Source organism: Oncorhynchus nerka, linkage group LG10 (genome assembly GCF_034236695.1).
Source record: "Oncorhynchus nerka isolate Pitt River linkage group LG10, Oner_Uvic_2.0, whole genome shotgun sequence".
Classification (NCBI taxonomy): Eukaryota; Metazoa; Chordata; class Actinopteri; order Salmoniformes; family Salmonidae; genus Oncorhynchus; species Oncorhynchus nerka.
This window is the reverse complement of record NC_088405.1, coordinates 1862839-1875733: the sequence shown is the minus strand read 5'-3', so window position 1 is coordinate 1875733 and position 12895 is coordinate 1862839.

Genomic DNA, 12895 nt, shown 5'->3' with positions numbered 1-12895 from the left:
GTATGTTATAATGTTCCAACGTTTTAATTATAACGTCTTTCATCATCATATTACTGCTGTTTATGATCCAAAAACCCTGTTTGGTTTCCAGAAGCACACTGGCTATGTGTTTTACTGCTCCTAAGCCAATCGTATCGGATCCTACGGAGAGCTGCTCCTAAGCCAATCGTATCGGATCCTACAGGAGAGCTGCTCCTAAGCCAATCGTATCGGATCCTACAGGAGAGCTGCTCCTAAGCCAATCGTATCGGATCCTACAGGAGAGCTGCTCCTAAGCCAATCGTATCGGATCCTACAGGAGAGCTGCTCCTAAGCCAATCGTATCGGATCCTACTGAGAGCTGCTCCTAAGCCAATCGTATCGGATCCTACTGAGAGCTGCTCCTAAGCCAATCGTATCGGATCCTACTGAGAGCTGCTCCTAAGCCAATCGTATCGGATCCTACTGAGAGCTGCTCCTAAGCCAATCGTATCGGATCCTACTGAGAGCTGCTCCTAAGCCAATCGTATCGGATCCTACTGAGAGCTGCTCCTAAGCCAATCGTATCGGATCCTACTGAGAGCTGCTCCTAAGCCAATCGTATCGGATCCTACTGAGAGCTGCTCCTAAGCCAATCGTATCGGATCCTACTGCTCCAATGAATGTCTGTCTACTTGTCCAGAAGCTTTCTGAGGGTCTGGAAGAAGAAAAAAAATGTGTAGAATATCGGTTTAGTTGTGGGATTACAATGTAACGAATGTTGTTGTTCTATGCTATCCATGCTATCCATGCTATCCATGCTATCTATGCTATCTATGCTATCTATGCTATCTATGTTATCTATGCTGTCTATGCTATCTATGCTATCTATGCTGTCTATGCTATCTATGCTATCTATGCTATCCATGCTATCTATGCTATCTATGCTATCTATGCTATCTATGCTATCTATGCTGTCTATGCTGTCTATGCTATCTATGCTATCTATGCTGTCTATGCTGTCTATGCTATCTATGCTATCTATGCATCCTGCTTGTTTATATTATTCGTATTGATTTAGCTAGGCAGGTAAATAAAATAAAATAAAATGTATTTATATAGCCCTTCGTACATCAGCTGATATCTCAAAGTGTGTGTAATGATGTAGGTTAGCTCATCATGTATTATAGTAATGTATTGTGTGTAATGACGTAGGTTAGCTCATCATGTATTATAGTAATGTATTGTGTGTAATGGAGGGAGAGGCTGGCTCATCATGTATTATAGTAATGTATTGTGTGTAATGACGTAGGTTAGCTCATCATGTATTATAGTAATGTATTGTGTGTAATGGAGGGAGAGGCTGGCTGGGGTTCAAGCTGCAAATATTGTTTCTTAAATTTGTTGTTGTAACGTCTGTAAATCTGTTTACGCGACAAAATGAACTATGATTTGATTTGATTTGTTATGCCACTTCATGATATACCTGTAGCAGTAAAAGGAAAACAATATTTCTAACAATTGGCGTTGAATGTCATGTAGCCAGCTACCTTTCTAGTCCAGCCCAGATAGCACAGAGGCATATGCTACAAGTCATTCCTGTACAAGTCATTCCTGTACAAGTCATTCCTATACAAGTCATCCCTATACAAGTCATTCCTATACAACTTATTCCTGTACAAGTCATTTCTGTACAAGTCATTCCTATACAAGTCATTCCTGTACAAGTCATTCCTGTACAAGTCATTCCTGTACAAGTCATTCCTATACAAGTCATTCCTATACAAGTCATTCCTGTACAAGTCATTCCTGTACAAGTCATTCCTGTACAACTTATTCCTGTAAAAGTCATTCCTACACAAGTCATTCCTGTACAAGTCATTCCTGTACAACTTATTCCTGTACAAGTCATTCCTATACAAGTCATTCCTGTACAACTTATTCCTGTAAAAGTCATTCCTACACAAGTCATTCCTGTACAAGTCATTCCTGTACAAGTCATTCCTATACCAGTTATTCCAGTACCAGTTATTCCTGTACAAGTCATTCCTGTACAAGTCATTCCTGTACAAGTCATTCCTGTACAACTTATTCCTGTACAAGTCATTCCTGTACAAATCATTCCTATACAAGTCATTCCTGTACAAGTCATTCCTGTACAACTTATTCCTGTACAAGTCATTCCTGTACAAGTCATTCCTATACAAGTCATTCCTATACAAGTCATTCCTGTACAAGTCATTCCTGTACAAGTCATTCCTGTACACGTCATTCCTATACAAGTCATTCCTGTACAAGTCATTCCTGTACAACTTATTCCTGTACAAGTCATTCCTGTACAAGTCATTCCTATACAAGTCATTCCTATACAAGTCATTCCTGTACAAATCATTCCTATACAAGTCATTCCTGTACAAGTCATTCCTGTACAACTTATTCCTGTACAAGTCATTCCTGTACAAGTCATTCCTATACAAGTCATTCCTATACAAGTCATTCCTGTACAAGTCATTCCTGTACAAGTCATTCCTGTACAAGTCATTCCTATACAAGTCATTCCTATACAAGTCATTCCTATACAAATCATTCCTATACAAGTCATTCCTGTACAAGTCATTCCTGTACAACTTATTCCTGTACAAGTCATTCCTGTACAAGTCATTCCTATACAAGTCATTCCTATACAAGTCATTCCTGTACAAGTCATTCCTATACAAGTCATCCCTATACAAGTCATTCCTATACAACTTATTCCTGTACAACTTATTCCTGTACAAGTCATTTCTGTACAAGTCATTCCTATACAAGTCATTCCTATACAAGTCATTCCTGTACAAGTCATTCCTGTACAAGTCATTCCTATACAAGTCATTCCTATACAAGTCCCAGGCAGACTAAATAACTTTTTTGCCCGCTTTGAGGACAATACAGTGCCACTGACACGGCCTGCAACGAAAACATGCGGTCTCTCCTTCACTGCAGCCGAGGTGAGTAAGACATTTAAACGTGTTAACCCTCGCAAGGCTGCAGGCCCAGACGGCATCCCCAGCCGCGCCCTCAGAGCATGCGCAGACCAGCTGGCCGGTGTGTTTACGGACATATTCAATCAATCCCTATACCAGTATGCTGTTCCCACATGCTTCAAGAGGGCCACCATTGTTCCTGTTCCCAAGAAAGCTAAGGTAACTGAGCTAAACGACTACCGCCCCGTATTACTCACTTCCGTCATCATGAAGTGCTTTGAGAGACTAGTCAAGGACCATATCACCTCCACCCTACCTGACACCCTAGACCCACTCCAATTTGCTTACCGCCCAAATAGGTCCACAGACGATGCAATCTCAACCACACTGCACACTGCCCTAACCCATCTGGACAAGAGGAATACCTATGTGAGAATGCTGTTCATCGACTACAGCTCGGCATTCAACACCATAGTACCCTCCAAGCTCGTCATCAAGCTCGAGACCCTGGGTCTCAACCCCGCCCTGTGCAACTGGGTACTGGACTTCCTGATGGGCCGCCCCCAGGTGGTGAGGGTAGGCAACAACATCTCCACCCCGCTGATCCTCAACACTGGGGCCCCACAAGGGTGCGTTCTGAGCCCTCTCCTGTACTTCCTGTTCACCCACGACTGCGTGGCCACGCACGCATCCAACTCAATCATCAAGTTTGCGGACGACACAACAGTGGTAGGCTTGATTACCAACAACGACGAGACGGCCTATAGGGAGGAGGTGAGGGCCCTCGGAGTGTGGTGTCAGGAAAATAACCTCACACTCAACGTCAACAAAACTAAGGAGATGATTGTGGACTTCAGGAAACAGCAGAGGAACACTCCCTATCCACATCGATGGAACAGTAGTGGAGAGGGGTAGCAAGTTTTAAGTTTCTCGGCATACACATCACAGACAAACTGAATTGGTCCACTCACACAGACAGCATCGTGAAGAAGGCGCAGCAGCAGCCTCTTCAACCTCAGGAGGCTGAAGAAATTTGGCTTGTCACCAAAAGCACTTACAAACTTCTACAGATGCACAATCGAGAGCATCCTGGCGGGCTGTATCACCGCCTGGTACGGCAACTGCTCCGCCCTCAACCGTAAGGCTCTCCAGAGGTAGTGAGGTCTGCACAACGCATCACCGGGGGCAAACTACCTGCCCTCCAGGACACCTACACCACCCGATGTTACAGGAAGGCCATAAAGATCATCAAGGACATCAACCACCGAGCCACTGCCTGTTCACCCCCGCTATCATCCAGAAGGCGAGGTCAGTACAGGTGCATCAAAGCTGGGACCGAGAGACTGAAAAACAGCTTCTATCTCAAGGCCATCAGACTGTTAAACAGCCACCACTAACATTGAGTGGCTGTTGCCAACACACTGACACTGACTCAACTCCAGCCACTTTAAAAATGGGAATTGATGGGAAATGATGTAAATATATCACTAGCCACTTTAAACAATGCTACCATATATAATGTTACTTACCCTACATTATTCATCTCATATGCATACATATATACTGTACTCTATATCATCGACTGCATCCTTATGTAATACATGTATCACTAGCCACTTTAACTATGCCACTTTGTTTACATACTCATTTCATATGTATATACTGTACTCGATACCATCTACTGTATCTTGCCTATGCTGCTCTGTACCATCACTCATTCATATATCCTTATGTACATATTCTTTATCCCCTTACACTGTGTATAAGACAGTAGTTTTGGAATTGTTAGTTAGATTACTTGTTGGTTATTACTGCATTGTCGGAACTAGAAGCACAAGCATTTCGCTACACTCGCATTAACATCTGCTAACCATGTGTATGTGAAAAATAAAATTGTATTTGATTTTGATTTGAAGTTATTCCTATACAAGTCATTCCTATACAAGTTATTCTTATATTACTCCATCTCTTTTATATCCTCTATTCTTTTTCCTTCCACCTTCCTCCCTTTCCTATATCATCTATTCTCTCTTCTTCCACCTCCCTCCCTCTTCTATATCCTCTATTCTCTCTTCTTCCACCTCCCTCCCTCTTCTATATCCTCTATTCTCTCTTCTTCCACCTCCCTCCCTCTCCTATATGCTCTATTCTCTCTTCTTCCACCTCCTGCCTCTTCTATATCCTCTATTATCTCTTCTTCCACCTCCCTCCCTCTTCTATATCCTCTATTCTCTCTTCTTCCACCTCCCTCCCTCTTCTATATCCTCTATTCTCTCTTCTTCCACCTCCTCCCTCTTTTATATCCTCTATTCTTTTTCCTTCCACCTCCCTCCCTCTTCTATATCCTCTATTCTCTCTTCCTCCACCTCCCTCCCTCTCCTATATCCTCTATTCTCTTCCTCTGAAATACTATCAGCACCATGTAATACCAGGGGGTCTCATCTCCTCTTCCTCTGAGATACTATCAGCACCATGTAATACCAGGGGGTCTCATCTCCTCTTCCTCTGAGATACTATCAGCACCATGTAATACCAGGGGGTGTCCTCTTCCTCTTCCTCTGAGATACTGTCAGCACCATGTAATACCAGGGGGTCTCCTCTTCCTCTGAGATACTATCAGCACCATGTAATACCAGGGGGTGTCCTCTTCCTCTTCCTCTGAGATACTGTCAGCACCATGTGATACCAGGGGGTCTCCTCTTCCTCTGAGATACTATCAGCACCATGTAATACCAGGTGGTGTCCTCTTCCTCTGAGATACTGTCAGCACCATGTAATACCAGGGGGTCTCCTCTCCTCTTCCTCTGAGATACTATCAGCACCATGTAATACCAGGGGGTGTCCTCTTCCTCCGAGATACTGTCACCACCATGTAATACCAGGGGGTCTCCTCTTCCTCTGAGATACTATCAGCACCATGTAATACCAGGTGGTGTCCTCTTCCTCTGAGATACTATCAACACCATGTAATACCAGGTGGTGTCCTCTTCCTCTGAGATACTATCAGCACCATGTAATACCAGGTGGTGTCCTCTCCTCTTCCTCCGAGATACTGTCAGCACCATGTAATACCAGGTGGTGTCCTCTCCTCTTCCTCTGAGATACTATCAACACCATGTAATATCAGGTGGTGTCCTCTTCCTCTGAGATACTGTCAGCACCATGTAATACCAGGTGGTGTCCTCTCCTCTTCCTCTGAGATACTGTCAGCACCATGTAATACCAGGGGGTCTCCTCTTCCTCTGACATACTGTCAGCACCATGTAATACCAGGGGGTGTCCTCTTCCTCTGAGATACTATCAGCACCATGTAATACCAGGGGGTCTCCTCTTCCTCCGAGATACTGTCACCACCATGTAATACCAGGGGGTGTCCTCTTCCTCTGAGATACTGTCACCACCATGTAATACCAGGGGGTGTCCTCTTCCTCTGAGATACTGTCAGCACCATGTAATACCAGGGGGTGTCCTCTTCCTCTGAAATACTGTCAGCACCATGTAATACCAGGGGGTGTCCTCTTCCTCTGAGATACTATCAGCACCATGTAATACCAGGTGGTGTCCTCTCCTCTTCCTCCGAGATACTGTCAGCACCATGTAATACCAGGTGGTGTCCTCTCCTCTTCCTCTGAGATACTATCAACACCATGTAATACCAGGTGGTGTCCTCTTCCTCTGAGATACTGTCAGCACCATGTAATACCAGGTGGTGTCCTCTCCTCTTCCTCTGAGATACTGTCAGCACCATGTAATACCAGGGGGTCTCCTCTTCCTCTGACATACTGTCAGCACCATGTAATACCAGGGGGTGTCCTCTTCCTCTGAGATACTATCAGCACCATGTAATACCAGGGGGTCTCCTCTTCCTCCGAGATACTGTCACCACCATGTAATACCAGGGGGTGTCCTCTTCCTCTGAGATACTGTCACCACCATGTAATACCAGGGGGTGTCCTCTTCCTCTGAGATACTGTCAGCACCATGTAATACCAGGGGGTGTCCTCTTCCTCTGAGATACTGTCAGCACCATGTAATACCAGGGGGTGTCCTCTTCCTCTGAGATACTATCAGCACCATGTAATACCAGGGGGTGTCCTCTTCAGTTGGCCTTAACGTTTTGTATATCATATGAATACAATTTAATGCAAATAGATTGTTGGCCTATCCTGAAGTCTCATAATGTTTCTCCACTTCACAGGACTGGCCACGTGTTGAGGCTGGTCAGTTTATATTGAATAATACATGTGATGTTATTTTAGTTTATTCTACAATAGATGAATGTAGACCTATTGCATTTGTAGAGCAAATCAGACCGTGTGCGTGAGTACAGGGCAGAGGATGTTTTCACTTAGAGCTGCAAGGAGACACGGCAGGTTCATGAGAACAGTCTGTTGAAGCACCTACACACCTACCAGGACTGCTGTTTACACACCTACCAGGACTGCTGTTTACACACCTACCAGGACTGCTGTTTACACACCTACCAGGAATGCTGTTTACACACCCACCAGGACTGCTGTTTACACACCCACCAGGACTGATAGGACTGCTGTTTACACACCCACCAGGACTGCTGTTTATACACCCACCAGGACTGCTGTTTTCACACCCACCAGGACTGCTGTTTACACACCCACCAGGACTGATAGGACTGCTGTTTACACACCTACCAGGACTGATAGGACTGCTGTTTACACATCGAGCAGGACTGCTGTTTACACACCCACCAGGACTGATAGGACTGCTGTTTACACACCTACCAGGACTGATAGGACTGCTGTTTACACAGCCACCAGGACTGCTGTTTATACACCTACCAGGACTGATAGGACTGCTGTTTACACAGCCAGCAGGACTGCCGTTTACACACCCACCAGGACTGATAGGACTGCTGTTTACACACCCACCAGGACTGCTGTTTACACACCCACCAGGACTGATAGGACTGCTGTTTACACACCCACCAGGACTGCTGTTTATACACCCACCAGGACTGCTGTTTACACACCCACCAGGACTGCTGTTTACACACCTACCAGGACTGATAGGACTGCTGTTTACACACCCACCAGGACTGCTGTTTATACACCCACCAGGACTGATAGGACTGCTGTTTACACACCTACCAGGACTGCTGTTTACACACCCACCAGGACTGATAGAACTGCTGTTTACACACCCACCAGGACTGCTGTTTACAAACCCACCAGGACTGCTGTTTACACACCCACCAGGACTGCTGTTTACACACCCACCAGGACTGCTGTTTACACACCTACCAGGACTGCTGTTTACACACCTACCAGGACCACTGTTTACACACCCACCAGGACTGCTGTTTACACACCCACCAGGACTGATAGGACTGCTGTTTACACACCCACCAGGACTGATAGGACTGCTGTTTACACACCCACCAGGACTGATAGGACTGCTGTTTATACACCCACCAGGACTGCTGTTTACACACCCACCAGGACTGCTGTTTACACACCCACCAGGACTGATAGGACTGCTGTTTATACACCCACCAGGACTGATAGGACTGCTGTTTACACACCTACCAGGACTGCTGTTTACACACCCACCAGGACTGCTGTTTACACACCCACCAGGACTGATAGGACTGCTGTTTACACACCCACCAGGACTGATAGGACTGCTTTTTACACACCCACCAGGACTGCTGTTTACACACCCACCAGGACTGCTGTTTACACACCCACCAGGACTGCTGTTTACACACCCACAAGGACTGCTGTTTACACACCCACCAGGACTGCTGTTTACACACCTACCAGGACTGCTGTTTACACACCCAGCAGGACTGCTGTTTACACACCTACCAGGACTGCTGTTTACACACCCAGCAGGACTGCTGTTTACACACCCACCAGGACTGATGTTTACACACCCACCAGGACTGCTGTTTACACACCCACCAGGATTGCTGTTTACACACCCACCAGGACTGCTGTTTACACACCTACCAGGACTGCTGTTTACACACCCACCAGGACTGCTGTTTACACACCCACCAGGACTGCTGTTTACACACCCACAAGGACTGCTGTTTACACACCCACAAGGACTGCTGTTTACACACCCACCAGGACTGCTGTTTACACACCCACCAGGACTGATAGGACTGCTGTTTACACACCCACCAGGACTGATAGGACTGCTGTTTACACACCCACCAGGACTGCTGTTTACACACCCACCAGGACTGCTGTTTACACACCCACCAGGACTGCTGTTTACACACCCACAAGGACTGCTGTTTACACACCCACCAGGACTGCTGTTTACACACCTACCAGGACTGCTGTTTACACACCCAGCAGGACTGCTGTTTACACACCCACCAGGACTGATAGGACTACTGTTTACACACCCACCAGGACTGCTGTTTACACACCCACCAGGACTGATAGGACTGCTGTTTACACACCCACCAGGACTGCTGTTTATACACCCACCAGGACTGCTGTTTACACACCCACCAGGACTGCTGTTTACACACCTACCAGGACTGATAGGACTGCTGTTTACACACCCACCAGGACTGCTGTTTATACACCCACCAGGACTGATAGGACTGCTGTTTACACACCTACCAGGACTGCTGTTTACACACCCACCAGGACTGATAGAACTGCTGTTTACACACCCACCAGGACTGCTGTTTACAAACCCACCAGGACTGCTGTTTACACACCCACCAGGACTGCTGTTTACACACCCACCAGGACTGCTGTTTACACACCTACCAGGACTGCTGTTTACACACCTACCAGGACCACTGTTTACACACCCACCAGGACTGCTGTTTACACACCCACCAGGACTGATAGGACTGCTGTTTACACACCCACCAGGACTGATAGGACTGCTGTTTACACACCCACCAGGACTGATAGGACTGCTGTTTATACACCCACCAGGACTGCTGTTTACACACCCACCAGGACTGCTGTTTACACACCCACCAGGACTGATAGGACTGCTGTTTATACACCCACCAGGACTGATAGGACTGCTGTTTACACACCTACCAGGACTGCTGTTTACACACCCACCAGGACTGCTGTTTACACACCCACCAGGACTGATAGGACTGCTGTTTACACACCCACCAGGACTGATAGGACTGCTGTTTACACACCCACCAGGACTGATAGGACTGCTGTTTACACACCCACCAGGACTGATAGGACTGCTGTTTACACACCCACCAGGACTGCTGTTTACACACCCACCAGGACTGCTGTTTACACACCCACCAGGACTGCTGTTTACACACCCACAAGGACTGCTGTTTACACACCCACCAGGACTGCTGTTTACACACCTACCAGGACTGCTGTTTACACACCCAGCAGGACTGCTGTTTACACACCTACCAGGACTGCTGTTTACACACCCAGCAGGACTGCTGTTTACACACCCACCAGGACTGATGTTTACACACCCACCAGGACTGCTGTTTACACACCCACCAGGACTGCTGTTTACACACCCACCAGGACTGATAGGACTGCTGTTTACACACCTACCAGGACTGCTGTTTACACACCCACCAGGACTGCTGTTTACACACCCACCAGGACTGCTGTTTACACACCCACAAGGACTGCTGTTTACACACCCACCAGGACTGCTGTTTACACACCCACCAGGACTGATAGGACTGCTGTTTACACACCCACCAGGACTGATAGGACTGCTGTTTACACACCCACCAGGACTGCTGTTTACACACCCACCAGGACTGCTGTTTACACACCCACCAGGACTGCTGTTTACACACCCACAAGGACTGCTGTTTACACACCCACCAGGACTGCTGTTTACACACCTACCAGGACTGCTGTTTACACACCCAGCAGGACTGCTGTTTACACACCTACCAGGACTGCTGTTTACACACCCAGCAGGACTGCTGTTTACACACCCACCAGGACTGATGTTTACACACCCACCAGGACTGCTGTTTACACACCCACCAGGACTGCTGTTTACACACCCACCAGGACTGATAGGACTGCTGTTTACACACCTACCAGGACTGCTGTTTACACATCCACCAGGACTGCTGTTTACACACCCACCAGGACTGATAGGACTGCTGTTTACACACCCACCAGGACTGATAGGACTGCTGTTTACACACCTACCAGGACTGCTGTTTACACATCCACCAGGACTGCTGTTTACACACCCACCAGGACTGATAGGACTGCTGTTTACACACCCACCAGGACTGATAGGACTGCTGTTTACACACCCACCAGGACTGATAGGACTGCTGTTTATACACCCACCAGGACTGCTGTTTACACACCCACCAGGACTGCCGTTTACACACCCACCAGGACTGCTGTTTACACACCCACCAGGACTGATAGGACTGCTGTTTACACACCTACCAGGACTGATAGGACTGCTGTTTACACACCCACCAGGACTGCTGTTTACACACCCACCAGGACTGATAGGACTGCTGTTTACACACCTACCAGGACTGATATGACTGCTGTTTACACAGCCACCAGGACTGCTGTTTATACACCTACCAGGACTGATAGGACTGCTGTTTACACAGCCACCAGGACTGCCGTTTACACACCCACCAGGACTGATAGGACTGCTGTTTACACACCCACCAGGACTGCTGTTTACACACCTACCAGGACTGCTGTTTACACACCCACCAGGACTGCTGTTTATACACCCACCAGGACTGATAGGACTGCTGTTTACACACCCACCAGGACTGCTGTTTATACACCCACCAGGACTGATAGGACTGCTGTTTACACACCTACCAGGACTGATGTTTACACACCCACCAGGACTGATAGGACTGCTGTTTACACACCCACCAGGACTGATAGGACTGCTGTTTACACACCCACCAGGACTGCTGTTTACACACCCACCAGGACTGCTGTTTACACACCTACCAGGACTGCTGTTTACACACCCACCAGGACTGATAGGACTGCTGTTTACACACCCACCAGGACTGCTGTTTACACACCTACCAGGACTGCTGTTTACACACCCACCAGGACTGCTGTTTACACACCCACCAGGATAGCTGTTTACACACCCGCCATATCGGCGCGGCAGGGTAGCCTAGTCCTCCATATCGGCGCGGCAGGGTAGCCCCGTCCGCCATATCGTCGCGGCAGGGTAGCCTAGTCCGCCATATCGGGGTGGCAGGGTAGCCTAGTCCGCCATATCGGCGCGGCAGGGTAGCCTAGTCCGCCATATCGGGGCGGCAGGGTAGCCCCGTCCGCCATATCGTCGCGGCAGGGTAGCCTAGTCCGCCATATCGGCGCGGCAGGGTAGCCTAGTCCGCCATATCGGGGTGGCAGGGTAGCCTAGTCCGCCATATCGGCGCGGCAGGATAGCCTAGTCCGCCATATCGGGGCGGCAGGGTAGCCTAGTCCGCCATATCGGGGCGGCAGGGTAGCCTAGTCCGCCATATCGGCGCGGCAGGGTAGCCTAGTGGTTAGAGTGTAGAGGGGGTAGGGTAGCCTAGTGGTTAGAGTGTAGAGGGGGTAGGGTAGCCTAGTCGTTAGTGCTTTGGACTAGTATCAGAAAGCTTGCCATTTCAAATCCCTGAGCTGACAAGGTACAAACATGTCGTTTTGCCCCTGAACAAGGCAGTTAACCCACTGTTCCTAGGCCGTCAATGAAAATAAGAATTTGTTCTTACACTGACTTTACACACCCACCATAACTGCTTTCAAGTCGACTGTCTCTTACGGCTGAATAAAATATTGAACCAGAATTACCTCTGCTGGGAGAGGTTGTGTCTGAAATATATTATTCAAGTCCTCTAAGTGTACTCTCTCCTCTTTCTCTCTCTCTCCTTCCCTATCTCTTTCTCTTGCTGCAGCGCAGAAAAGCGCTTATAACGGCGCGCCTTTGCGGACGGCGAACGTAAAGACGGATTGACG